The sequence below is a fragment of the Xyrauchen texanus genome, chromosome 6 (genome assembly GCF_025860055.1).
Source record: "Xyrauchen texanus isolate HMW12.3.18 chromosome 6, RBS_HiC_50CHRs, whole genome shotgun sequence".
Lineage (NCBI taxonomy): Eukaryota > Metazoa > Chordata > Actinopteri > Cypriniformes > Catostomidae > Xyrauchen > Xyrauchen texanus.
This window is the reverse complement of record NC_068281.1, coordinates 28,272,331-28,298,803: the sequence shown is the minus strand read 5'-3', so window position 1 is coordinate 28,298,803 and position 26,473 is coordinate 28,272,331. Positions and strand designations below refer to the sequence as shown.

The 26,473-nt window shown below is 39.3% G+C and overlaps 1 protein-coding gene across 3 annotated transcripts in view; it reads left to right on the top strand.

The window, feature by feature from the left end:
- Positions 1–26,473, top strand: part of LOC127644958 (protein FAM110B-like) — a 57,231-nt gene that overhangs the window by 18,925 nt on the left and 11,833 nt on the right. For 2 of the 3 annotated variants that reach the window (XM_052128419.1, XM_052128421.1), the window contains exon 2: positions 12,045–12,135. The gene's annotated coding sequence lies outside the window, so the exon portion shown is untranslated. Of the gene's footprint in view, positions 1–12,044; positions 12,136–19,316; positions 19,385–26,473 lie in introns of all 3 variants that reach the window. The other variant, XM_052128420.1, reaches the window with a different exon arrangement.

Below are 26,473 nucleotides of genomic sequence, written 5' to 3'. Positions count from 1 at the left end.
TGTCTTGTGCATGTAAGCATGTAACCCGTTACATCATCGTTCAGTTCTCAAGATAGTGGAAAGTGTGGCTGGTTTACAATAGGCTCCAGATTGTCCCAGTTGTAAACCAGCCGAGCACCGGCTTGGCACAAGTACTATTGCTATTTCGGTGGAAAAAGACCTTGTGGGGGTGCTGCAGCCTGTATAATGCACACGAGAGGAATCGGCAGCTGCCATTAGTAAACAAACTTGTAGCTGCTAACCTGTTATTTAGAGGACTAGACTAATTTTACAATTTCCTTAACAGAAAAAAAAGTGCAACAAAGCAGGGCTCCAGACTGCACTATGGCTGCTGTAGCATCTTCCAGGTGGATGCTGCACACTGGTTGAGGAGATCCCCTGTTCAATATGCACTTTGAGTATAGTGTCAGAAAAGTGCTGTATAATGTAATATTCATTCATTCATTCATAACATATCTAATTTCTCTATTTATTTCACATTGTGCCAAAAGTCTCTGTCACTCATTCAAGTGTTGTTTGTCTATCTACATATATTTTGCATCTTTATAAGCTTGTTTATGGGTGTTGTTCTGTAGCAGGCTCTAAGCCCTTGGCAATCAGAGGCCTGGGGCACAGGCCCCTTTGGGCTGGTCCATAATCTAACCTTGATAAGAATAACTTTTTAAAACATCTCAGAAATTACAGTCTGTAGTATCTGGGCCTCTCAGCACAAACACTACAGGGGCAAACCAAAATTGAGGTGGTTTGCATCGATCGCTCCAAATGAGGTCATGGAGGATCTGATGCTGTGGATCGGTTCATGTTTGTTGTTCCTGCCATGGATTTTCCATGAGAATTCCATGAGCTGAAAATTCAAGGTGTATGCCATGACAACAGCCTCTTCATTAACAAGCTCTGTTACACATTCAGGTATGAGGGTACTGGTGAATGCTTTAGTTGTTGTCTAAGATGGCATTTTGAAAGTAAGGTTACGATGAGGTCTGTGGTTTCACAGCATCTTTGTCCACCCAGTCCATTTATTAAAAGAACAGCAGTATCAACAGGTTGTCTTGGAAAGATTTGTTTTATGAAAATTTTATAAAGCTGACACTGCGCACTGGCCCCAGTCCTGCCACTGCTGACTGCCGGCAGAAGCAGCTGGTTTTGGGGCTGTAATTAGATTAGACTGGGAGAGAGTGAGAAAAGATTGGGTAGCAGTGGGCAGTTGAGCATATGTGTGCATGTGTGTGTCTTTTAAAGGGATAGTTCACCCAAAATGTAAAATTCTGTCATCATTTACTCCCACCCATGCCATTCCTGATGTGTATGACTTACTTTCTTCTGCCGAACACAAATGAGGATTTTTAGAAGAAAATCTCAGCTCTGTTGGTCCTCACAGTGCAAGTGAATGTTGACCAGATCTCTGAAGGTCTAAAAAGGACATAAAGGCAGCATACAAGACTCCAGCCATTAAATTAATATCTTCTGAGCAATATAATGTGTGTGGGTCAAAAACAGATAAATATTTATGTCCTTTTTACTGTAAATCACATTCAGCCACCTACTGGTTATGGATGGTCAAAGGTGGACATTTATAAAAAATGTACTTAAATACTGATCTGTTTCTAACCCTCCCCTATCATATTGCTTCTGAAGACATGGATTTAACAACTGGAGTCATATGGATTACTTTTAATGCTGATTACTTTTCAGCAGAAGAAAGAAAGTCACACACATGGGATGGCATGAGGGTGAGTAAATGATGAGAGAGTGTAAATTTTTGGGTGAACTATCCCTTTTAATGTTATTTAATTCAATCTGCAATCCTTTTGTAATGGTAGTTGCATTATATCCTTTTGTAAAGAAAATGTCACGTTAAATGAAAAATATAATTCTTATATATTAAGAATTATTTTATTTAATTTTGATAAATATGTTGCTAAAATAGCCATTAATAACATAAAATAGTGGCCAAAAATATTAGCACCCTTGTAAATATGAGCAAAGGGTGCTGTGAAAAATATGTCTTTGTTTATCCTTTTGATCTTTCATTCAAAATATTCAAATCTAATCATCTATGGATATCAAACTTGACACACGTTTTATCAAAGAATCAAGCATTTGTGTCAAATATATGTGTGGCACAATTATTGGCACCACTAGAAATTCTTATGAGCAAAATATATCTAAAGTATATTCCCATCCCATGTTTTGTATACCTGGGTGACTAGGTATATGAAGTTGTTCAGTCATGGCTTCCTGTTTCAGAGGGGTATAAATATGAAGTAACACACAAGCCAAATTCCGTTGGGAAAGACCAAAGAATAAAGTTAAGGTGTGCGGCAAAAGGTTGTTGAACTTCACAAAATGGTAAATGGCTATGAGAAAATAGCTTAAGTAGTGAAAATACCCATTTCCATCATCTATATTGATGAGGAGGATTTGAGTAGCCAAAAATTCTCCAAGGATCACAGCTGGAGAATTGCAAAAATGTGTTCGATATTGGGGTCAGATATTTGGTTTCCAAAAATACAATCAAACATTACATACATCACAAGTTGTTTGAGAGGTTTTCAAGGAAAAAGCCTCTGTTCTCATCCTCCACACACACTATATTTCTGTGGCAAAGCACTCAACAAGCCACGTGATAAGATGCGTGGGTTGATGGTCTCAGACGTGGAGGTAACTGAGATTCGTCCTCTGCCACCCGGATTGAGTCACTACGCGTCCACGAGGACTTAAAAAAGCGCATTGGGAATAGGGCATTCCAAATTGAGTGAAAAAATATATATATATATATATATATATAGTCAGATAAAGATTGAGCTTTTAATTAGTTTATTTGATGTGTGTATATCAGTATATGTGGGCTCAAATGTGTAGTGAGCATTTGGGTTTGTTCTGTTTGCATATGTATGAATGTGTGCTCCTGATGCAAGGTGCTCTAGTGTTTACATCGTATTCTAACCAGTCATACAGCAGCAATTTGGGTGTTTGTCTTTTGATTGGTTACAGAGACATTTTGGGGAGCTGAGAGGGTGAAGGAGGGAACAGGAACAGACTGCAGAGCTATTTTTAAAATAACCAGGAAAAAAATAGCTGTAAGTAAATTTGAGATTTACAGAGTAAATTTGAACAGAAATGTATTTCCGTTATTTGACCTAGTATTCCTTAGTAATGATGGCATGGAGCATGATGAAATACTGATTAGCTAGATTATGTGACGTATGAGTCTGTGAAGCTTTTGTTTACGTTTCTAGTAAACAGAGGCCTATTCCTTAGGGAAAATGCACTGCCCAATATATTTTCTTGTTAAAATAAGCATAAATGTGAATGGACAAACACACTTAAAGGATTATACAGTAGCATATGTGTCTCAGCATGCACATGCTGCTGTTGTTATGGGATAGTTTTGTTTCTGTTGAGTCTCCAGCTGGCTTTCACATGGCATTACATAATATGGGTCTCTATACACTAGCATCATCAAATTAAATTGCAATAATTGTTTTCAAACAAGTTTCCAGAGTACTGTTCCTGTCTGTTATTGGTTGGACAAGTCCTGCCCCAAACACACACCACTGCTTGTGTTTGTGTCAATCTGGTCAGGATGCTCAAACAAACAGTCACAGTGTTTTGGGAAAATCAACCTACATATGGCTTATTTATGGTTGTCTTCGCATATTAACCAGGGATAGGAGAGTATTTTACCTCTGGTAATTTATCGTCGAAAAAATTACAAACTTTATTACACTGCTGAATTTACATTTATTCGTCAGTGTATTGACAAAAATATTTAAAAAGTCTTTTATTATAGCTGTGTGAGTTGAATAGAGCCCTTTAGGTGAGTTTCCTGTGAAAAGGCTCATGCTGTAGTTCTTGCCTTTGGCCTTTGCATGAGAGATTAATTCTGCCAGCTGTCTCCTGCTGTTCTGACCCTTCCCCTTAATCCTAAGTGACCACCCTTATAAAGACAAGACTGCACGTCCTCCCTGTCTGTCCAACATAAGCTGTCTGGCTCACCTCTTTATGTTAATCAAATTCCTCAGCAGCCATACATTGAAGTTCATGTGTAAATCTTCAATGAGGAAATAGGCATTAAAAAAAATACTGGACGGCAACAACAAGATGGTAATAAAATTCATCTCAAGCATCTTAATTGTTCCTCTGGTCATTCTGAGCCAAAGCCTGTCAGCAAATTGATTGGCTATTATTACCTACTATTACAGAACTCACTGCCAGACACAAGATATCGTCTGCAGATTGCTAGCAAACATAAAGTTTGTCTGAGCTTTTGTCTGCATGCTCTAAACCACAATTATATTGTTCCATTTAATAAATGAGCCGAAGTGGCTTCCCTATTGGCTAGAACTTCCATTTTGCATAAATTTCCCAGGAAGTGACCGTTTTGTTCTCTTGAACACATGGGATGGAAATTATTATTTTTTTTTTTCAAAAAATTTGTTCTGGGATATTTTGATTTTTCTTTGTTGTAAACCTGACTAATAATGTGTTCACATTTTTATGAGGTAACCAGATTTCTCAATGAGGTTTTCCAGAAATTGTATTTGTTTTATTTTCACTTTGTGTATCTCAGTCAATCTGACTGATCAGTGGCCAGGAGGTTTTTAATAAGATGTCTATATAAGGATGAACTTTGAAGTAAGTTCACCCTAAAGTGAAAACTTTTTCATTTACTTACTCTCACATTGTTGAAAATCCATATGATCCATCTTCTGAAGATTGGGGATATATCATATACTGATGAAGTCAATTTCATTTCCACGAACTGGTTCTTAAACACAAAAGGGTGTTTATTGTCATCAGGGTTTCATCCTGCGATCCTGTGTGTTAGAGGTCGACTGATTAATCGGTCGGACGATTAATCGGCCGTTTCTTTTTTTTATTTTTTTATTTTTTGTAATTTTTTTTGTGTGAATTTTTTTACATAATCGGCATCGGCCAATATCCAAGTATATCAAGCCGATTATTAGGCAGGCGCATCTGTGGGCAGCGTAGTGTTGTTGTGGAACACGTGTTCGACGCACGCTGCCCCTAGAGTCATTTTCCAGCAGAGTGAGCAGACCTCATCCAGTGCCTAAGGAAGGAGCTAAGTTCCTTGGAGAAAACGGTAAGGATTAAATTCGTATAACTCCTTTATATTTAATTAAAAACTTTTGATATGTTACTGCCAACTTCAAGAAAAAATGCGATAGGCGACATGATGTTCGGCTACTTTGGATATTGATAGCGTAGTTGAAGTTGCATTATCACAGCAGAAGGGTTGCTATCATGTCACAATAAGTAAGCAAGAATTTTGCAATTACAGACAGTGAATCTGAGACTTTTATTTGTTCTGTTTGTGTGTCTTATATTTGAGAGGGTTGTCACTCAATGCAGAGAAATAAGTAATAAAAAAGACACCAACGCACTATAGGCTATTGAAGAACTGGCTTTGGTAAGCTCGGACATTATCGGTTCTGCTGTCGGTACTGGAGAAATTAAGAAAATACATTTATTATTGCTATAAAGAGAAAGTTATTTTATCTCGCCAGGCATTTCTATGTATAATAATATGAAACCATTTGTCTGTGATGCAATTTAGCTATTTGCAGTCAGAGAGGGAGAGAGAGAGAGAGAGAGAGATAGAGATCTCTCACGAGCCCTGCTTAATGAGTGACCGAACGAAACATTCAAATGTAGCCTGGTTACACTTTAGATCTGTGATATTAGTCTGATTTTATTTTAGATTTCGCCTTCTAAAGATTATAAAAAGAATATTTATACATAAGCCGAATTCTGTCTAGCACAACTTCCTTCCCTTCACAGCGGTGCACTGACATTTCTCCCTAAAACTCAAACGTAACGTCAGAATCAGCACGATCGGTGATTGTTGTAAAATGCAGTTTAGCTACTGTTGCTAAATTGCGGGACGCGTTTAATAATAAAAAGAGCGTAAGAGATACCGTTCCCAAGGTGGCGCGCAGACTGCAACGAGACAAGCAAACTATAGGCTACTTTGGGTTTCATGTGCGTGTCTAAACGATCAACTATACACAAAAATATGTCAAAACGACCGGCTTGGAGATTCACTTAAATACAGTTTATGTCTTAAATGGACGTAGTTATGGAAATAGATGGGAGAAAATATGGTGTATCAGGAGCCTATTAGACTCGGTCTTAAAGGGGAAGCAGTCTAATCAACATGCTGACGATTGAGCCATTACTGCGAATCAAACAACAAAAGGCAAAGAGAAAATCACTTACAGCTCTTGAATGAATAACTTCTGCATTAATAAGCATTAATCTATGATAAACTATGCAGTGTTATTTTACAATTGATTACTTTATTAGATTTCTTTTTAGACCACACCTGAACAGTAATGTTAGTAGACCTTCCTGAAATTAAATCACTGTGCCTATATAACGTTTATCTTTGTGTAATTGTTTATCTTTTGTTTAACTTTGTTTAATATATATATATATATATATATATATATATATATATATATAACAAAAAGAACCGTTAAGAATAACGTTAAAGTACCGGATCGATAAGCAGGATCGGTAAGATTGTAATACCATTAAAACCTTAACGATACCCATCCCTAGTTATGCCTGTGCTTCTCTTGGATGCTCTGAATATTGGAGTACGTGTCTGGATTGCCCCTTAATTAAAGCTGCATTTGGATCTCAACCTTCGTGTCTCGGAGCAGTTCGTAACACCTGCTTTGTTTATTTAATATATTTGTTATACATTTTTTATAAAATATGTTTTTACATTATACATTTTTAATTTAAGTGTACAAGTGCAGATTGGTCAAGTGTTCAATAAATGTATTTGTTGAGAAATTTTGTCTATCTTAAGTAATTATTTGTGTTACATTTTATCTTTCAAATAAAAGGTTCAAATAAGAGGTTAAAAACAAGCACATAGCGGCCAAATATCGGCCAAAATAAATCGGCAACATTTATTGGCCATCGGCCGACCCGGATTTCAAAAGATCGGCATCGTCCTGAAAAAACCCATATCGGTCGGCCTCTACTGTGTGTTGAATAGCCTACGACAAATATTGACTATATCTTTGATAAGTATCCAAGGTTTGCACATAAAGCACCCAATACAGACATTGATACACAATCGTGGAAATGTTTAGGTGTCTAAAGCATATAAGGTGATGATCAACTAACAAGATACCCTGATTCAGCTTACAATAACTTAAAAAATATTATCTGCATGCACAATAAACAACAGTAAAATTAATTTACATCTCTAAGTTTTTGCCTGCTTTAATAAAAATTATATTTAATAAAACTCGTCATAATCATATTTTCTGTACGTTTTGTTATTAAAGAAACATAAATTTTGCCACAGGCTTGTTCATGCCCTCGGTACAGGCAACCTCATAGTATCAGCAGCTCACTCATCAGACTCCTGTAATCCTCTGCAAACCTCGACAGGCATTTGGACTGGCTCATTCGGTTCTTTTGAAAAAAAAAGCTGGCTTTCGATTCTGCATGTAATTTTGAGTCTACTTTTGTGGTATGGAAAACAGCAGTATGAACATTCTTCCTAACTCCTTTTGAGTTTTAATACTTCTTGGTAAGTTAGATTAGAATTCTGACCATCTCTCCTTTAGAGTGTCTTAACGAATGTTTTAAACATTACTTACACACAAACACATTTCTAGTATGTGTGCATGGTGAGTGTGAGCCCTGCAGTGAGTGATGGGGCAGAGTCAGTAGGCCTATCTGCTGCCTCCCTCTCTATATGAGCTCTCATTAAGCCGCTCTGGGTGCCGGTCCACAGCATGGTTTCTTTCTTACAGTAAGCCGCTATGCAAGGATTATCTAGTGAAGAGATGCTCTGTGTTTCCAACTCCTAAAATACTAACAAACTGATTCATTTCCCTCCTTAAAGGAGGCCAGCCTCTCCCACACTGCCCTTGTTGGTAAATAAAAGGGTCTGTACAAAATGCTGCCACACCTCCAACCTGTTTGGCCCCAATCGGGCCAGTTTCCTCAAACTAAACCTCTCTCCGTCTGTAGCAATGAGGAATATTCCTTTAGGTGTTTGGGACTGTCCTGCTTTCCAGTAGTAGATCTTAATTTAAAAAGAGACCCTATATATTTGGAGGATTCAGATTTTTTTCCCCAATTGTTGGATGTCCTGAGAGAAGCAGGGGCAGGTTCATCATGAATTGTTAAGTGGCCATTTTTATTTTATTTCCTCTACCGTTGGATTGGCTTGTTTGTCTCAACCGCATCTGCAGAGCATAGAAAATTAGAACAAGAGTGGGCGTTGCTCCCAGGTTGTCTAAATCTGTGTGGCCTGCAGGTCCATTCAGACACTGACTTCCTCTCCTTTAGGGAAAGATCTTCTCTGATTTTCTCTGGCTCTGTATGGCTTTCTAGCCTCCACTGTTGCCTGTTTACTCAATAAAAAACTTTAAAAATTCATTTACTCACCCTGTTTTGGTTATTTGGACTGCATTTTGCTGGTGTGTACCAGAGTTCAGAAAACCAAGTTCACATCATAACCAATCTAAAGCTTTCAGAGAGAAATGTAAGTGTAAGGGTAGTTCTAACAGGAAGATCTCAGGATTCATTCTTTCAGGTATCTCATCCAATCACAAAACGGCCTCAGCTAAAAAAGCCTGCTCAGCTGCCTCTCATTATTCTCATACGTGCATGTGAGTGAAACACAATCATGTCACACGCTATGCCTCGCTTTTCCAAGCAGCAGTCACTTTGTTGGATTATTACTTACATTTACACTCCTCACCACAGATGGTCTCCATCAGGAAAATATGCTTCATGTAAATTCGCAGTCTATTCTTCTTTTGGGGGAACAATCATCAATGCATATAGCTGGTGGTTGATGGGGTATCAGGCTTCCTACTATCAATGATATAATTTATCTGTTCGTCATATCCCTTATACTGCATCAATTTCGGTTTTAAGCGGCAATATTTCATTTTACTTGATTACTCCGTTCTCGATCATGCTAGGTGACCGTGCGTTCCGGGCATGGCTCAACAGCTCAGTCTTGTGGAAGTAGAATGACTAAAATCGCTTATAGCACCATTATTGTCCCTTCACAGGGCAAAACATTGTTTATCTTTGCAGGGGTATTGCGCAAGTAATGCTCACCCTCATTGTAAGGCTGAAACAAATAATGTTGTTCAAATGCATAATGTTGCTTATTCTTTTGCAAAGGTATTGCACAAGCAATGGCGCCTTTATCTAGGGCACCAACGCAAAACTTAAGCCCCAGGGGCGTCAAAAGTGAAGAGGAATTCATATTTTTAAACTGACCCCCCCAACCTAAACCTAACCATCAGTAGAGTAAAAATGTAATGTTAGAGGGAAAAATGCAACCTCTGAATTGTGAATTGAATGTGATTACTTCTTAGTTTCATTGTGGGATCTGAACCGGGGTCTCCTACGCTGCTGACGAAATGCGCTTCCGGTTGCACCACATGGGAAGGTAAACACGCTGGTGCTGATGCAAAAATGTCTGTTAGGAAATGCTACTCGTCAGTGAGTCAGCATTATGTGGACGATCCTAGTGTACTGGAGCTCTCAGAAACAACGTGCCGACTTCCCGCGTCATGTTGGGTTTTGCAGCCACATTTATATGACTGAGTGAAAGGCATTACAAGAGTGTCATAAAAGATAAGTAGCAGCCAAGGTGAAGAGTTTATGTGTGTGTGAGCGACATCTCAACATAAATAACTCTGCCGTCAGCAGCATAATGGGATTCTTGTGTCTTGCTGATGAGCGTTCTTTGATGGCTATTGTTTTAGTTTTCACTGACATCTACATATTGATTCTTCTTTCAAGGATGTTCCAACAATCATTTGCTAGATAACTTTGTAATGTTTCACACTGTTAAACTGTCTTTGTTCTTTAGTTTCACGCTGGAGAGGAATAGGAGTGTTGCACTAAGTTAAGTTGACACTGTTGGTTTTAGATTTGGGAACTGACTCACCCACATGCTCTTGTATGTGATTCATGGCTCGGGACTCTTTTGTAATAATAATACAGCCTTTGGTGTTTGCTCACAGATAAATGAAGGTGTGAAAGTCGGCAGTTCACTCTGAGGAGTGCCGTCTGAATGGAATACAAAATGTCCATGTCAAAAGCGAAGGATGTCACTACATCTGTATCTCAATTCTGCTCTCATTGGGACTTTTAGTGTAGTACGTTTCTAAAACATGTTCACCCTTTAACATATTTGTCATACTTCTACCTTGTGTGGCAGTATTTTCAAGAATATGTACTGTTAAAACTTGAAATGATCATTTTGTGACATGTTGCTGTGGCAGTAAATGCGATAAGTCACATTTCTTATTTCCAACTATTTCTCCCTAAAAAGTACTAAAACTATTGTTAATGGAAACGTTAAATTCCTTATGATTTCAGTTTCAGTTTATTCACAATACCTCTTCAAATATTACAATAATACAGTTTTTAAAAGTACAGAGTAGATTGGGTACAGTACAGTGAAATGGGTTATGATTCCAGTCACTGCTCTTTTGAGAAAACAACCTACAAATGCATTAAAATAGTCTCTGCACATCAAACTCTGATAGGAGAAAATATTTTAACATCGAAAGAATGACACACTTCACCTTTAAGACAATAAAATGGAGAAGCATAGACTAAAGGAGATTGACCATGTACTTAAAGTGGTTTGGTGTCTATCTGTGTCAAGTAAATGAAGGTTAAGCTGTAAAGAGGTGTAGTCAGTCCAGAGGCTCAGGATCAAGCAATATCAACCAGGCCATGCCATGCATACTTCAAGGTCTTTAGAGGACACCTGGTTTTGCACAAAGGGGCTGACAGATCTCTTCAAAGGATAGACGTAATGCTGGATTTAGGGCAGCTGTGATGATGTACAATAGGTATTAGGTGCATCTCATTCTTGTATTGTGTTCTTCCTGTAAGACATCCACTCCTGTCATGAGTCTGTACATGAGCCAGTGAGCAGGATTTGAGGGGAGGCAGATCCTCTGTCTCACAAGATATATAGACTTGATTTATTTGTTATCTTCTTAATTGTTTCTTTTAGCTTCACAGCTTTCAGTTGATTGATTCGTAAGTGGCATAGCCTTTGAGCAATGTATGTTAGAACCAGTTGATTGTAGATCTGGGTAGTAATTGTCTATGTACAGATACATCACAAGGACACCTTTGGTCGATGTGTCACGCCTTACTAGGTGTTTTTTGTGATGACCATTCTAGTGAATACACAAGAAATACCTTTTTGAAATTCATCAGTGCATCTTAATTAATGCAACAAAACATGTTGAAAAGGGCAACAAAATGCAGCATTTATAAAGTGAGGCTGAATTTCGCTGTCAGGTTGTGTACTTGCTGTAACTCTGACTGAGGTGATATCATGGTTATTGCGCAACTAAGGCGCTGCATCTTAGCTTCTCTCTTTAACACCTGCTTCGCACCAGAACTCCACATGTTTTCTTATTCCTTAGATGTCCATGTAGGGAGGAACTCCCCCATGAAATGACAAACTGTATGTAAACCTATGGGCCTGCAAAGCTTCAACATCTGCTGCTTTCTGTAGTGTCATGGTGATTCATTAACAGAGTGAAATGGAAAGAACGCTGTGAGCTCAACATACAAACAATCATCATTCATTCACTGCATTTATGCATTCCACTGTGAATGCCCAGACAATCAAATGACTTGCATCAGTGCTTTGCTGCAATAAGAAACCAGACTTGTAGACTTTTTTGCAAATTTATTTTGAAGCTCTTGTGTTTGTTCTTGTGATTGCTATTTTATGGATCAAGCTGTACAGAAATAATGTTCTTTTTTATTATTTATTTTCTTGTTTTCCCCCCGCATAGCTGACCACTGTTAATTGCCTTTGGAGAATTACTGTCCAAAGTTAAAATACCTAGCCCATTCCTATTTGCATACATTTTTGTTTAGGTGCATTCCTTACCATAATGATTTTCCACAATTCCCTTGTAGCTTTTAATTCAATTAAATTTCTCAGTGTGACTGCAGCATCTTACTTTGTGTTTTCTCCTGTCCAGGTGTCACCCCCACTGATAACCTACAGAAGCTGGAGGAGAAGGGCAGCTTGGATACTAGCTCAGAGTCTGTCAAAACCTGAGCCAAACACAGGTTGGTTGCTTATTTACTATGTAGCAAATGGTTTTCCATCCAGTGTCTTGCATTTATTTTCTCGGAAGATGCTTTTATGCAAAGCAACTTAAAGTGCATGCAAGGTATACGGATCAGTTTGTATGTTCCCTTGGAATCAAACTCATGACCTTAAACACGCTCTACCTATTGAGCTACAGGAAATGTGTTCTACATGGCACTGTGCAACAGAGACGAAACTTGGAACATCCTTGAGTCAAATCTATTATTCAGGGTCATAGTTGTGATAGTTTATGTTTGCATTCCCCTGTCCTGGTGGTGTAGTGTTTGTGTGGGTTTTACCAGATGTACCCTACCTGCAGAGAGGGTTAAAATACATTAGTTACCTGAGGGAACAACTTTTCCTACAGTGAAAGTTGTTCCCTCAGGTAACTGATGTCTTTTAACCCTGTGAATTGTACTTTTCTCCTAAGCTTAAGGGGTGTACAGGCCAAAACATTCTCTCTGATCATTCCCAATCCTGCACAACCCCCAGAATTGCACATCTGAGGAAAGACAGTGATTGAGTCGAGGTGTTTCAGCCTTACTAACAGGCCATTAAAATGTAATCGCATGATATTTGGAACACCATTTTTCATTGTTCACAATCAGTAAACACAACTGCAGGAGACACTGGCAGAGTCTCCTTTGCAAACTGAGACTTTCAGTATGGAGAAATTGCTTCACACTCTGCATTATGTAAGGTTGATTGTCAATAAACCAAATTCACAAACCTCAGTAATGACAAAGAGATAAAATAAATTATGAGATTTTGTAGTTAAATTAATCCGTGGCTTGTCTAGTTCACAGTTTGTTTATTTTAATTAACATGAGATGATAACATTTCCAGAAGAAACTATTTGATCTTAAGGCCTCCAATTGTGGTCATGGTAGGAAACACATGTCCAAGGCCCTGTCCCAAATGGACACTTGATGTGGACTTGCGGTCTTGTGGGCTTCATTTGCGCATCCCGTTGAAGTGCACGAGACTGCAAGATCTGACATTTTAGCACAGAGAAGGGTTCTCAAGAGTGTCTATTGCACCCTCGCTGCACCCTTCCGCGGAACCTGCATTTGTGTAAGTTCCCCAGTGTTCTTCTGCCCAGCAGTCCATGCTGGTGATCATCATGAACAATCACAGCAGAATGGAGTTCGTGCTGGAGAAAAAATCATGGTGGATGAGGCGATGTCAAGTGCGGATTTAATATTGCTTTCAAAACATTTTTCTCTTAATAGTTTGCAACAGATCTCTTGCATTTCTTCTGTATGTACACTGTTTGGCCAAAAAGAAAGACGGCGTTTGTATCTAAGGCAATGTTATGATCTGGGGTTGCTTCAATTGTTCAGGTCTAATGCGGCAATAAAATTAAGTCAGCTGACTACCTGAATGTACTGAATGACCAGGTTATCCTATCAATGGATATTTTCTTCCCTGATGGCACAGGCATAATCCAGGATGACAATGTCAAGATTCATGGGGCTCAAATTGTGAAAGAGTGGTTCAGGGAGCTTGAGGAATAATTTTCACACATTGGCCACCACAGAGTCCTGACCTTAACCCCACTGAAAGACTTTGGGATGTGCAGGAGAAGACTTTATAGAGTGGTTCAACTCTCCCTTCGAATACCGCCTTTAGCTTTGATTATGATGCATATTCGTCGTGGCATTGTTTCGACCACCTTATACATTGTCACAACTTATTTCCATCCAGAATTGCATAAATATTTGGCCGAGATCTTGTATTGATAACGGGAGAGTCGAACCACTCCGTAAAGTCATCTCCAGCACATCCCAAAGACTTTCAATGGGGTTAAGGTCAAGACTCTGTGGTTGCCTTACGTCACCAAAGTCTGGACTCGGAGGTGAACCGCAAGGGCATAGGGTGCCATTTGGGACAGGGCCCAAGACTGCTAAACCAGTGGCTCTGAACCGGCCCATATATTTTACATTGGACATCAAGGGGAGACCCAACACTGTAGCAAAACTGTTTAACTTACAAAAATGTCTTTAAATTAAACAGAATTGTATAAATCTAAAAAAAAAACTGCATAGGCCCTATCAACATGCAAAGTTATTAACGTGACATAGGCTAAATAGGAACTGACAGTTTTGTAAATGCATAGGCAAAGAGCAAGTTAATTCATATAAATGTAATGTTCAAATGTAACGTTTTAATATGACAAAGTATCATTTACCAGTTGAACCCATGGACAAAACACTAGGCCAGATATTGTATGCAAAATATGTGAAATTTATAGCCAGATGTTTGCATCTGACCTTGTATCAAGTGATATATGAATTTGTACCAAAATACTGTATTGATATATAACTGTTTTGGGTTGACCAAACTGAGTATGGTTTGATTTTTCCTCTTTTAAAAGTTGATAAGCCTATTTATTTTGCCAGTCCTAACTTTGCCTGATTATACGGTTGGTTGCATTTTATTTTATTTCACTTGATAACATTTAGCATTGTTTGTACCCTTCTGTACTCGACCCTATTAGGACAGACCTGTGATGACCCATTTTGGGGTTGAAACCCACAAATTGAGAATCTCTTTGGTAAACCATTGCATTGAATCCCACCTTCTTGGTATGTAACATTCTTGTCAGAACAATATCTAACCAGGAACTATAATATAATCTTTAGACTAAAATTGTACAGCTTCAGCATAGGTATCATGACAAATGGTAAATGGTCTGCACTTATATAGCGCCTTTTTAAGCCTTAACGGTATTCAAAGCGCTTTACAATGTGATTCATTCACCCATTCACACACACACATGCATACACCAATGGCGGCAGAGCTGCTATGTAAGGTGCTAGCCTGCCATTGGGAGCAACTTGGGGTTCAGTGTCTTGCCCAAGGACACTTCGGCATGTGGAGTCATGACAAAGTCATGTTAACACATACTAAACACTGAGATTACAAAGTTATTCTATGTGAACCAATCCACAACATTAGCATTACCAGCCAATTCATGCCATTCTGAGCACTCTTGTCACTGCTGTCCTTTCACTGCTCCCTGAGAAGCACTAACTGGATTATTTCTTCCACATCTGGGACAGATAAAGCATTAAATACACGAGAGCTTAGGGACTTCAGTGAAGACACAATGCACTTTTTGATGGATGAGTTGTGCATCTCTGGGTTTCTTATGGTTAGAGATTCTAAATGAAATTGTGTGCATGCAGTGCATACCTGTCAACATTTGGGTACCAAAATCCGGGAGACCTCTAAGTGGGTGGTGGTGGTGGGGGGGGCTGGATGGCAGAGGCAGGCTAAATACATACAAATTGTGCTGATTTGATTTAATGTGCTGAGTAATGTCATTTTTCCGACCGTGTCCGATATTAAAATCAGTGCGACACATATTGCAAAAGGAGTTGGCTTTGTCGATATAAAATTAAATTCTTCTGTCAAGCTGTTGTTAAATTTACATGTATATATTTTTTTTTTCCACTGGAGCACCACCAGAGTGTTCTCCTTCCATCTACCAGTGATGCTTCATTCAACTTCCTGCGTCTACTACCTATGTAAATATCAACAGCGCAAATGGGTTGTAGGTTGCCAGGTTGAGGTCACAAATGGTTTAAAATTTGTAAGATGTGTCGATTGTGTGAGTAGGATGCGTTTCATACAAGGTCTGGCAACTGGACAACCTTGGAATAATATATTGATGTGATTATACATATAATGAGGTTTGGGCCATACAAATTACAGGAGTTTTCTGGGAGAAATAACAAAACGGTAGGGAGGCAGGAGATGGATGTGAAATACGTGAGACTCCCTGGAAAAATGGGAGTGTTGACAGGTATGATGCAGGGATCATTCACCATTCTATGACCGATCAAAGCCCTTAAGCTTTGGGGTGATGAGGCAAGAGCAAGTTCGTGAGTGATGAGATTTGTCCCATGAGCTTTTGTACATTTTAAACTAGGTCACAGGCACTCGAGGAACCTCTGTCTGCATTAATTACCCATGCATCTGTTTACACCAGCTAGATAAACATTGCTCTTAGTGATTAATTCACAGATTTGGTTAGATGTAATTGATTACTGCACCAACATCAAAAACAAACATTTGCTAAAACATTTATATTTTTATCCTATTATTTATAATTATCTCTGCCTTGGTGTTGTATTGTTTGTGCACTAGAATCTTCTGTCACCAAAACAATTTCCTTGTATGTGTAAGCATACTTGGCAATAAAGCTCATTCTGATTCTAATGTTCTTATGTTCAGTGCTATATTATCCCACTTTCATACTTTGTTGGTGATGCCCAATCTGCATAGCAGACTCCAGCATATCAGTACATTTTGTTTAGTTGCATTAATTTAATCTGAAATTCTAATCATATTTCTAATCTTTTGTAACTATAATTTCATTGGCCGAAAAGAATTAGGGGTGTAACGGTTCTCTGTAAAAAAAACTAACCTGTTAGGTTGGCCTCCCACGGTTTGGGAAGCACTGGCACCGCGGTCAGTTCACATCAAGTTTAATGACGCATCTGGAGCACAAGTTTGGTCAAGAAAACAAAGCGTAAAACAGGCGCTACGCTAATGCACCTGAATGGATCTGTAGATGGATATGCTCCTCCTGTGTTTCATGTGGGACAACCACTGATCAATAATATAGAACTGTCCGCTATATAACAGGTGCAAAAACACCATTTCCTCAGAATTTCTTCCTTCAAGACAGCGATCATATCTTGTCTAGAAGTCAGCATGTGGAATCAGCTGTAGCGCTATGTTTTCTCTTGTATAGCAGACAGTTTTGCGCCAAAATAGGCTGGGTTCAAACACCATAGCCAATATTAGAATATTGCCCTTATTGTAGAGAGGTTACAACTAGGTTGTGTAAGAAGGCACTCCTCAAATGCATTAATAAATGCAATGTCTCGCTCCCCTTGTCTCAGGGAACCGAGGTTACATACGTAACCTAGATGTTACGTATGTAACTCTACCTGATTGGTTTTACAACAGTAATACTGTAGTTTCTATATACAGGTGCACCTCAAAAAAAAATTATATTGTGGAAAAGTGTTTTTTTTTTTTTTTTCTGTAATTTAATTCAAAAAGTGGAACTTTCATATATTCTAGATTCGTTACACAAAGTAAAATATTTCAAGCCTTTTTTTGTTGTAATCTTGATGATTACGGCTTACAGCTTGTTGAAATAAAAAATCCAGTATCTCAAAATATTAGAATAAAGAATTTAGAATACATAAATGTCAACCTTCTGAAAAGTGTGTTAATTTCTGCACTAAATACTTGGTATGGCTCCTTTTGCACGAATTACTGCATCAATGTGGCGTGGCATGGAGGCAATCAGCCTGTGGCACTGCTGAGGTGCTATGGAAGCTCAGGTTGCTTTGATAGCGGCCTTCAGCTCGTCTGTATTGTTGGGTCTGGTGTCTCTCATTTTCCTCTTGACAATACCCCATAGATTCTCTGTGGGGTTCAGGACAGGCGAGTTGGCTGGCCAATCAAACGCAGTAATACCATGGTCAGCAAACCAGTTACTAGTAGTTTTGGGACTGTGGGCAGGTGCCAAGTCCTGCTGGAAAAGGAAATCAGCATCTCCATAAAGCTTGTCAGCAGATGGAAGCATGAAGTGCTTCCATTCTAAAATCTCCTGGTAGAAGGCTGCATTGACTCTCGACTTGAGAAAACACAGTGGACCAACACCAGCAGATGACAGGGCACCCCAAATCATCACTGACTATGGAAACTTCACACTGGACTTCAAGCTACTTTAGATTCTGTGCATCTCCACTCTTCTTCTAGACTCTGGGACCTTGATTTCAAAATTAAATGCAAAATGTACTTTCATCAGAAAAGAGGACTTTGGACCACTGAGCAATAATTATTTGCAGTAATTCGTGCAAAAGGAACCACGACCAAGTATTGAGTGCATAAATTAAAATAATTTTCAGAAGGTCAACATTTCTGTATTATAAATTCTTTATTCTAAAATTCTGAGATTCTGGATTTTTGATTTCAATGAGCTGTAAGCCGTAATCATCAAGATTACAACAAAAAAGGCTTGAAATATTTCACTTTGTGTAATTAATCTTGAATTATGCACCTGTAGTAGCCATGATTTTACTATATATTGTGACCATGACAGTAACCATGTTTTTTTGTGGTTACTATGATTTTTACTACAAATGTGATGGTTAAATTATGGTTACTGTTGTAAAACAATGATTGTTTTTTAGGGGCAAACCTGTTGACCTGTTGAAGTGTTTACCAAATAGATTATTCTTTGGATTTGGCATACCAAAACCGTGACCCTTAAACTGTGATACAAACCGAACCGTGAGAAATTCAAACCGTTTCACCCCTAAAAAGAATCCACTCTGTTTTTCTTCTTCTTTATCTTCATGCAAATATATTGCATGTACAGATGTCCAATACTGTACAAACTTCTGACAGCAACTTCCTTGAGGGTAACCCACAGGAAAATAGGGTGCATCATTTCAATGTGCTTGTTGCTTTCTCAAATTACAGTTCCTGTGGCCCAACTGGTAGTACATGGCCAACGTCAAGGTCTGGGTTTAATTCCAAAGTCACATAGTGATATTACACATACCTTAAAATAAAGTCCCTATGGATGAAAGTATCTGCCAAATGCATATATGAAACAGTATATTGTTTGTATTATAAATACATATACTGCCCTCTTTGACCCAAAGAAGATATGGTTGTGCATGATTTTGATGGCTTCCTCAGAAAACACTGGTACAACAGGTGCACTGTTGCTACATACACTTGCCAGATAGCCCACAAAATGTCCTTTTTTGGATGTCAGAATGGTGCCTTAAACAGATTAGCTGTTTACCTTTGTGCTTATTTTCAGAGACTTTAATCTATTACAGCCTTTTATGTTTGAAGCTCAAACAACCACAAATATACTTAGACACTTTAATTTTATTTGTAACACTGGCAAAAAAAGGACTACAATTTGTTTAAGACAAATATGTTTGTCTAGAAATTTTGGAAGAAGAAATGTCAGATGGTGAAAAATTCTAACTAGACATGGTGAAAACTAGACATGATGCCAAAAACAGATTTGTGTCTCTGCCACATATTGACATTAATTCCTACATAAGAGTCCATGATTTTTGTAAATGCTGTCCCCTCTCTGTTTGAACAGACTGATCACACTACCTATTCAGCAGCAGTTGGTCGAAAGCTTTGCAACCAAGCCGAAAGGGCTCTAATGTAGGTATTGCATACATCCTCAAAAATGGTTATGTGCTATCAGCAGTGCTTGAAGGAAATGTATTTGCATTTGAATTGAAGCAGAAATGTCTGATGGGGGATGGTGCTTGTCAGATATTCTGTTGAATGGGGTTGATTTCAGGGTTCATGAACATTCATAAGCTACATGTCGATTTCCCGTGTGATGTTGGTTTGAACAAGTTTAGGAAGCTGGATGAGATGCATATAATCCTGGCTGAGCCTCTGTGCTGTTGGTCGCAGCATTCTTAATTTACTCCTCTAATATATTACATGACTGTGCATATACATAAAGTTAAAGTCTTAACAAATAACTTTGCCAAAGTTTGCTGTTGCTCATTTAACCAGAATTCGCCACTTGCATTTAAAATGAATGACTTAGGTCGCTGAAAATTGCTGTCAGTGTGAGCACATATTAGATACATTCTACTACACAGATTAAAAGTAAAACAATTTAACATTTGTATTAGGTAAATTGTGTAATCTTGGCATTTACTAAAAGGACTAATGCTAAATTTCTTTTTAGAAAACAGAATGACTAAACTAATGTTTTACAGAATGTATGATGGAATTGTAAACTTGACAGACACCTTCATTCAAAATGGTATTTCCCCTGCTCATCTTTACTACATTTATCTGTGTAGTTTTAGACCTAAGTGAAGCTTGTTTGTTTCTGTGATTATGCTGGGCTCAGGCACATTTATACACATGTTTTGTTTATGGGCCAAGGCCTGGAGTGACTGCTGGATAGAGCCAATGAGCTGCTCTCCTGAGAGACAGGACTCTTCTGCTGGCTGCATGAGTCACCAGTCCAGCCCATTGCACACAGCACACCACCAGCTCTAATGTCACAGCCCTGTGCTGCTGCTGATGTATAGCAGAAAACAGATGGACACAAGAATCTGTTGCTTGTATAGCAGTTTATCAACAGACTGACACACTCAATATTACTGCTTGCTCTTTTTAGCAGTGTGTCATCATAGCTAGCGTTGGTGTAAATCTTATGCAACCATCCCAAAAATATTAACGTAAGGGAAAGACAGAAATCTCCAAAACAGTTGGTCAATATTACAATGAAAGAACATACTTCAAATCAGCAGGAAAATCTGATAACAGTGGTATCATAATTTGTGTTTTACCTCAGAATACGCAAAAAAAGGGCTATTTTTCCTGCTCGTCTATGTTGGATTATACATGCAGAAGAATTGAAACGACATGATTTGAATTTAGGAAAAACCCAAAATTTTTATTCCTGGAATTCCTCCGTATTCTAAATTAACGGGCCAAGCATCTACTTCCTACTGAAGGCCTGTCTTTGGACAATAAAATGGTCAAGAAACTCTTGACAACTTAATTTAAAGCAAAAAGGGTCATTGGTCAGAAAGGCCCCTCAGCACGACCTTCTGAACTTCCACACAGAGTTAAAGCAGACTACTCTTTGAAAGGTTTCCAAAAGACCATCAGATTTGCATAACTTTAATACTAACACATTTCATCTTAATCCAGGAACATTCTACAAAAAGTCACAGTACTTCACAGATTTAACCTTCTAAAATATACAGAATGCATTTAAATCCACGATTTATACAATACCTAGTCTTACCAGGTAATTCTGACAATTGCTTTGAACTGTGGTAACTTGTATAACTGACAAATTAATGATTATAGCCTGATATACCTCTTTAAAATGTGTGTAATGTTTTATCCATTTTGTATAACCAATTAATTAACCAGTATGATTTGTAAACAAGGATTTTCATGTTTTGCTACCTACACTTATAATATCCATGAAAGAATGTCATGCTTGGTATGCGACAGTTTGCTTGGTTACATAGAGAAAGCTGATGACAATGAATTTCTTGTCTCTTGTAACATATGCAAGATATAAAGTTAATGATTAAACATGCACTATTTTGAGCGGGAATTCTGTAAAAGAATCTGAAACAAAGGACCATAAATTCAACTGTTGGAAAAGACAGCCCAGTTGACCAGGTGACTCTGAAAAGTCACTTCTGATTGGCGCAGGAAACATTTGAGGATGCGGCCAATTTCAGAAATGTTTCCAAACAGGAAGAACACTTTGTCTCTTGTCGTTTTCCCTCTCTGCTTCTCTTCTCTCTTGTCGTCTTCCTCTCTTGTCTCTCATGCTCTTCTGACTGCTCAGACTTCGCTCTGGCTCTTCCCTCGTGGTCTTGTCTGGATCTCTTCGGAACCAGATCCATGCCATGTGAGGTACAAGGAAGCTCGGGACTCGAAGTCCTGAGGAAGGCTCTCACACTCTATGGTCCATGAGAAGGCCTCGCTTCAAAGCCATCCTCATCATTCATACAGACAATAACTGTCGATCTTACAGAGGTCCAAAACATCGATGGAACGAACTTTCGACCAAGAACCAAGCTACACAAAGAATGCAAGGAAACACCAAAGACACGCAAGTACATCTACAATATTGTGCACAATGTGCTGGTGTATTAGTTTTTTACATTAGGTAATCCGATAGCAAAACGATGTTGACTCAAAGAAGGGTAAATAGTTCTTAAGGTATTGTCAACAGACTACATAAAGTTCATTTTCACTGTATTGATCATTTATTTCACATTCTGTCACTCTTGTCACCAACCTGTCTCATGTATATATGTGTTAGATTAGATTTATGTTTAGAATAGTAATAAAGTTTGTCTATATCCAAAGATTTGAACTGTGGTATTTTTTTGATAAATAATCTCATCCCTGTTTCTAAAAGATTTCACTTCAAAGCTGTACCTAAATACGTGTGATTATTATTTTCAATAAGCCATGAGAATAATATCCCTCCATTTGATTCAGTTATTAAAGCTAATTCCTTACAGTAGAAATTGTGTGCGGATACAACAAGATGTTGTATTACGATTTTAATGGTGGAGAATAATCTAGTTATTTGTCATTTATCTAATTTATAATGGTTGTCGAATGCGACTAATTCCATTTATACATTTCATTACCTAATAATGTACAATAAGGACAGTTTAATTTAGTTCATAGCTCGCATAATTCAAGATCCTAAATTCCCTTACATATAATAGTGTGAGAATGAGGGCACTTTAACGGTTCCCATCTAAATCACATATACAAATATCCTACATCTAGCTACTGCGCATGGGCATTCTCGAGTTGATTTGCATGCAGTGTCTGTATCTAAAAGGTGATTGGCTGTTAGGCGGGACCTCTTTTTCTATATCTGTTTATCATTAGGCATTCCAGTTTCTGCCATTCTTTAGAAGTGGCCCATCTCTGCTAAATAGTCTCTGTTATTAATCATGATTCATGTTAATTTACTAGCATAGTACTGGTCAATTTTAGTTCATATTAAGTTAAATTTTAACTCTTAATGTAAATGTGCTAGTATATAAATAATATTTAGCCAGATTAATAAATTATGTATAGGTTTTGTTTGCTGTCAGTTCATGTAAACTATTGTGTACTAATGTTGACATATATTAAGGGCTTTGCTTCGTTTTCATACCTGTAGTAAATTCACGGCCCCGATTGGCTTGTTGCTTTTTAAATGGCAGCAACAGCAGTTTAATAAATTACAGTAATATTCAATATGTAGTTATATTCATAAAAAATACAAATAATTTAGTATACATTTATTTTAGCTTTACTGTATGATGTTTACTATTCTCAATTTACAGTGACTTCTTCAGTCGAGGATTAACCAATACAAATTTAATGACATATTTTAGAAAAAAATAAATAAATATTGAATTACCAAAAACTAAAACTGTCTTAACAATACTACATCTTGGTCTTGTGCAGAACCAGAATCTGTATCTTTCCTCACCCTGAGAAATGTTTCTAGAGGACAGACCTTCAGGCAAATGTTATAAAGGATTTTAGCTGAAATCCAATCTTGTCTTTGTTTTAAACATGATGTTGTAACCCAGTACACCCAGTGGGACACTGGTGCTTAATATCTTCTCTAAGAGTTCACCGATAAAAGCAACAGACTTCGAACTTAATCTAGAACTAATGTGATGCATATCTGCCAGCAAACTTTGCTATTGTTGTTTTGTACATGCAAGTCATATGGCCAAGGGCAGATTTAGTGATTTTGGGGCCATAGGCAAAGTACAGGAATGGGGCTCTCTATAATTTATGTCGATTTTCTCTTAAATGTGCTGTAAGCCTTTTTAATATTATTATTATTATTATTATTATTATTTATTATTATTATGGAATGCTATGGCATATATTAATATGTCCTGAAAAAGATATCACTGATATACAGTAAGTATCCTGAGATACCTCATCAGTACAAGACTGTGCAAACAACAAACAAAAATGTGTCTGAATACACATTATATATAAAACACAATCTGGCTACTATGATCTACAATATATACTACTACAGTACCTTTTTTCTCTCTCACTTTTCCTCTTAATGTACTTTTCCACCAATAACTTGACCTTGAATGAACTATATCCAAATTATTACACTAAATCTTTGCTCAACTTTTAAATTTGAAAAATAAATTTAGCAAGATTTAAATTGCTAGATAAGACAAAAACACATCTGGGGTTTCATTTAAGTGTTCCAAAAATATGAATCGTTGCACAGGACGACCCGGCTGGCAATGGAGGTGATTTGGGGATGGCAGCAAGCTCTGTTTCTCCAGGCACGTCCCCACGAACCACCTGCCCCGAGCTAATTGCAGCTCGCCTCACAGCCAGCCTGTGTTCTCCCTTGAGCCTCCGGAGTTGGATGATGACGTCGCTGCTGCATCAGAGAGCGTTCAGGCATCTGAAGCAGAAGACTCTACTGGGCTGCCAACTTTGGGTCAGCCCGCCCAGTCTGAGGCTGACGCGCAGATGGCCGACATGCTTGCCTGGGCTGCCGTGAGCTTGGGCTTGGACAGGAACCCTCCATCCTCCCCACAGCCTTCAAGGCTTGACTATTGGTACCTCGGGTCAGACACCGCTCCCAGCCACCCCCCACATCCCCCGGTACCTTTCTTCCCGGAAGTGCATGACGAGCTGACGAGGTCGTGGATGGCACCTTTCACTGCCCAGAACTGACCTCCTCACTCGTCCGCTCTCACTACCCTTGATGGTGGCGCGGCCCACGGGAAGACTGAGGTCCCCCAGGTGGACAGAGTGGTTGCAATCCACCTGTGCACCGAGAACGCCTCCACCTGGCAGGATTGTCCGGTACTCCCCTCCAAGGCCTGCAGAATGATGTTGTCACTGAACTCGAAAGCCTACAGCACCACCTTCGCCCTGCATGCCATGGCTCTCCTCCAGGTCCACCAAGCAAAGGCACTCAAAGAGCTGCACCTGGGTAGTCCCGACCCTGACGTGCTGCAGGAATTGCACTCTGCCACTGACCTCGCTCTCAGAGCCACGAATGTCACAGCGTCTGGTGGGCGATGGCCACCCTCATGGTCCAGGAACGCCACCTTTGGCTGATCATGGTCGAGATGCGCAATGTCGACAAGGTCAACGCTTTCTCAACGCCACCGTCTCCCAGCTTGGCCTCTTCAGCGACACCGTCTACGATTTCGCCCAAAGGTTTTTGCCAGGAAAGAGGCAGATGGAAGCAATTTCACGCATGTCGGCCATCTGGGCGTCAGCCTCTGACTGGGCGTGCTGACCCGAGGGTGGCAACCCAGTCGAGTCTTCCGCGCCAGACGCCGGAACACTTTCCGATGCAGCGGCGAGCCGCTCAAGAGGATAGGCAGACTGGCCGTGAGGCGTGCTGCTGTCACCCTGAGCTCGGGCGGAAGTCAACGAGCATGTCGGGGCGGTTGGTTCGTGGGGATGTACCCGGCGAAACCGAGCCCGCTGCCATCCCCAAATCGCCTCCATCACCAGCCGGGTCGTCCTCAATCCTGTGGGAAGGAGTGACACGGGGGGCGGCTGGAGTGGCGTTCCTTTTTAGGAAGGAAAGCCACGACCGCAACGTTGCCATGGTAAGGTTCTCGCAGTGAGAACACCAACCATCCACAAATGCTGCTTCGGTGTGATCACGGCCCAGACACACAAGGCAGTGTCGGCCAGATGGCAGTGAGAACACGAACCATCCACAAATGCTGCCTCGGTGTGATCACGGCCCAGACACACGAGGCAGTGCCTGTGACCATCAGGAGCGGAGAGCACTCGACCGCATCCAGGAACTACACAGTTCTTTATAAAGACATGTCCTAAAAAGGACATTCAATGCCACTGTGTATTGCTCTTTTAGAGAAATTATCTTTTAGAGAGCGCTGTCACAGCGCCCAGGGGCAAAGCTGCATTGCCATGCAGAGAAGGAGAAAGCCGCTGGTATGCGCCATAGATCCAACAGCATACTCTCTGAGAGATGAGATGAACAGTCTTGTGAATCGCAGCTCGTTGCTCACACAACCGGTCGGCCCTGAAGAAAATTTCTGAATGAAACAGACGCATTTCCCTCACTTTATACCCGTATGTCCAGGGGCAGGACATGCAAATTCTGTTTGCCAATTTCTCATTGGCCTTTTCTCAAGTTCAGAGATATGCGAGGCTTTCAAGAGAGACCCTTAGTGTCGCTTCTTCGACACAACGTCGAAGTGAGCGTCAGACGGGGAACTGTACATTTTAAATGTGTATATCTACCTTAAAATTCATATTTGTACTTTGAGGAGTGCATATACAGTATTGAAGAAGAATATAAATGGCCTCAAAGCTACAGACATGGATGTTATTTTCCAAATATGGAGATGACATACAGGTATGTTTCTGATAAAAATATATCTGATAATATACAGAGGTCCCCATTTATAGAAATGCCTATTATACACTTTTGCATGGATTGTTGATGTTGGAGCAAGGCATTGTTTAATATCCATCATCTAAAATCGCTGTTTCATTTCAGCAAGCTAACTCTTCAGTGAGGTAACATGTTGTTCTTACATGGCTGATAAGGATGAGTGGGTGCCAAGAAAGCCATAGGGACTGTCTTCGGCTCTGCTAATTCAGATGGGCTTTGGAGGGAGATGATGTTAGATGGCCCCTGGCTGGAGCCCCACAGCTGGCCTTACTCTTTGTTTTGGGGGGAGGAGGATGCAGCAC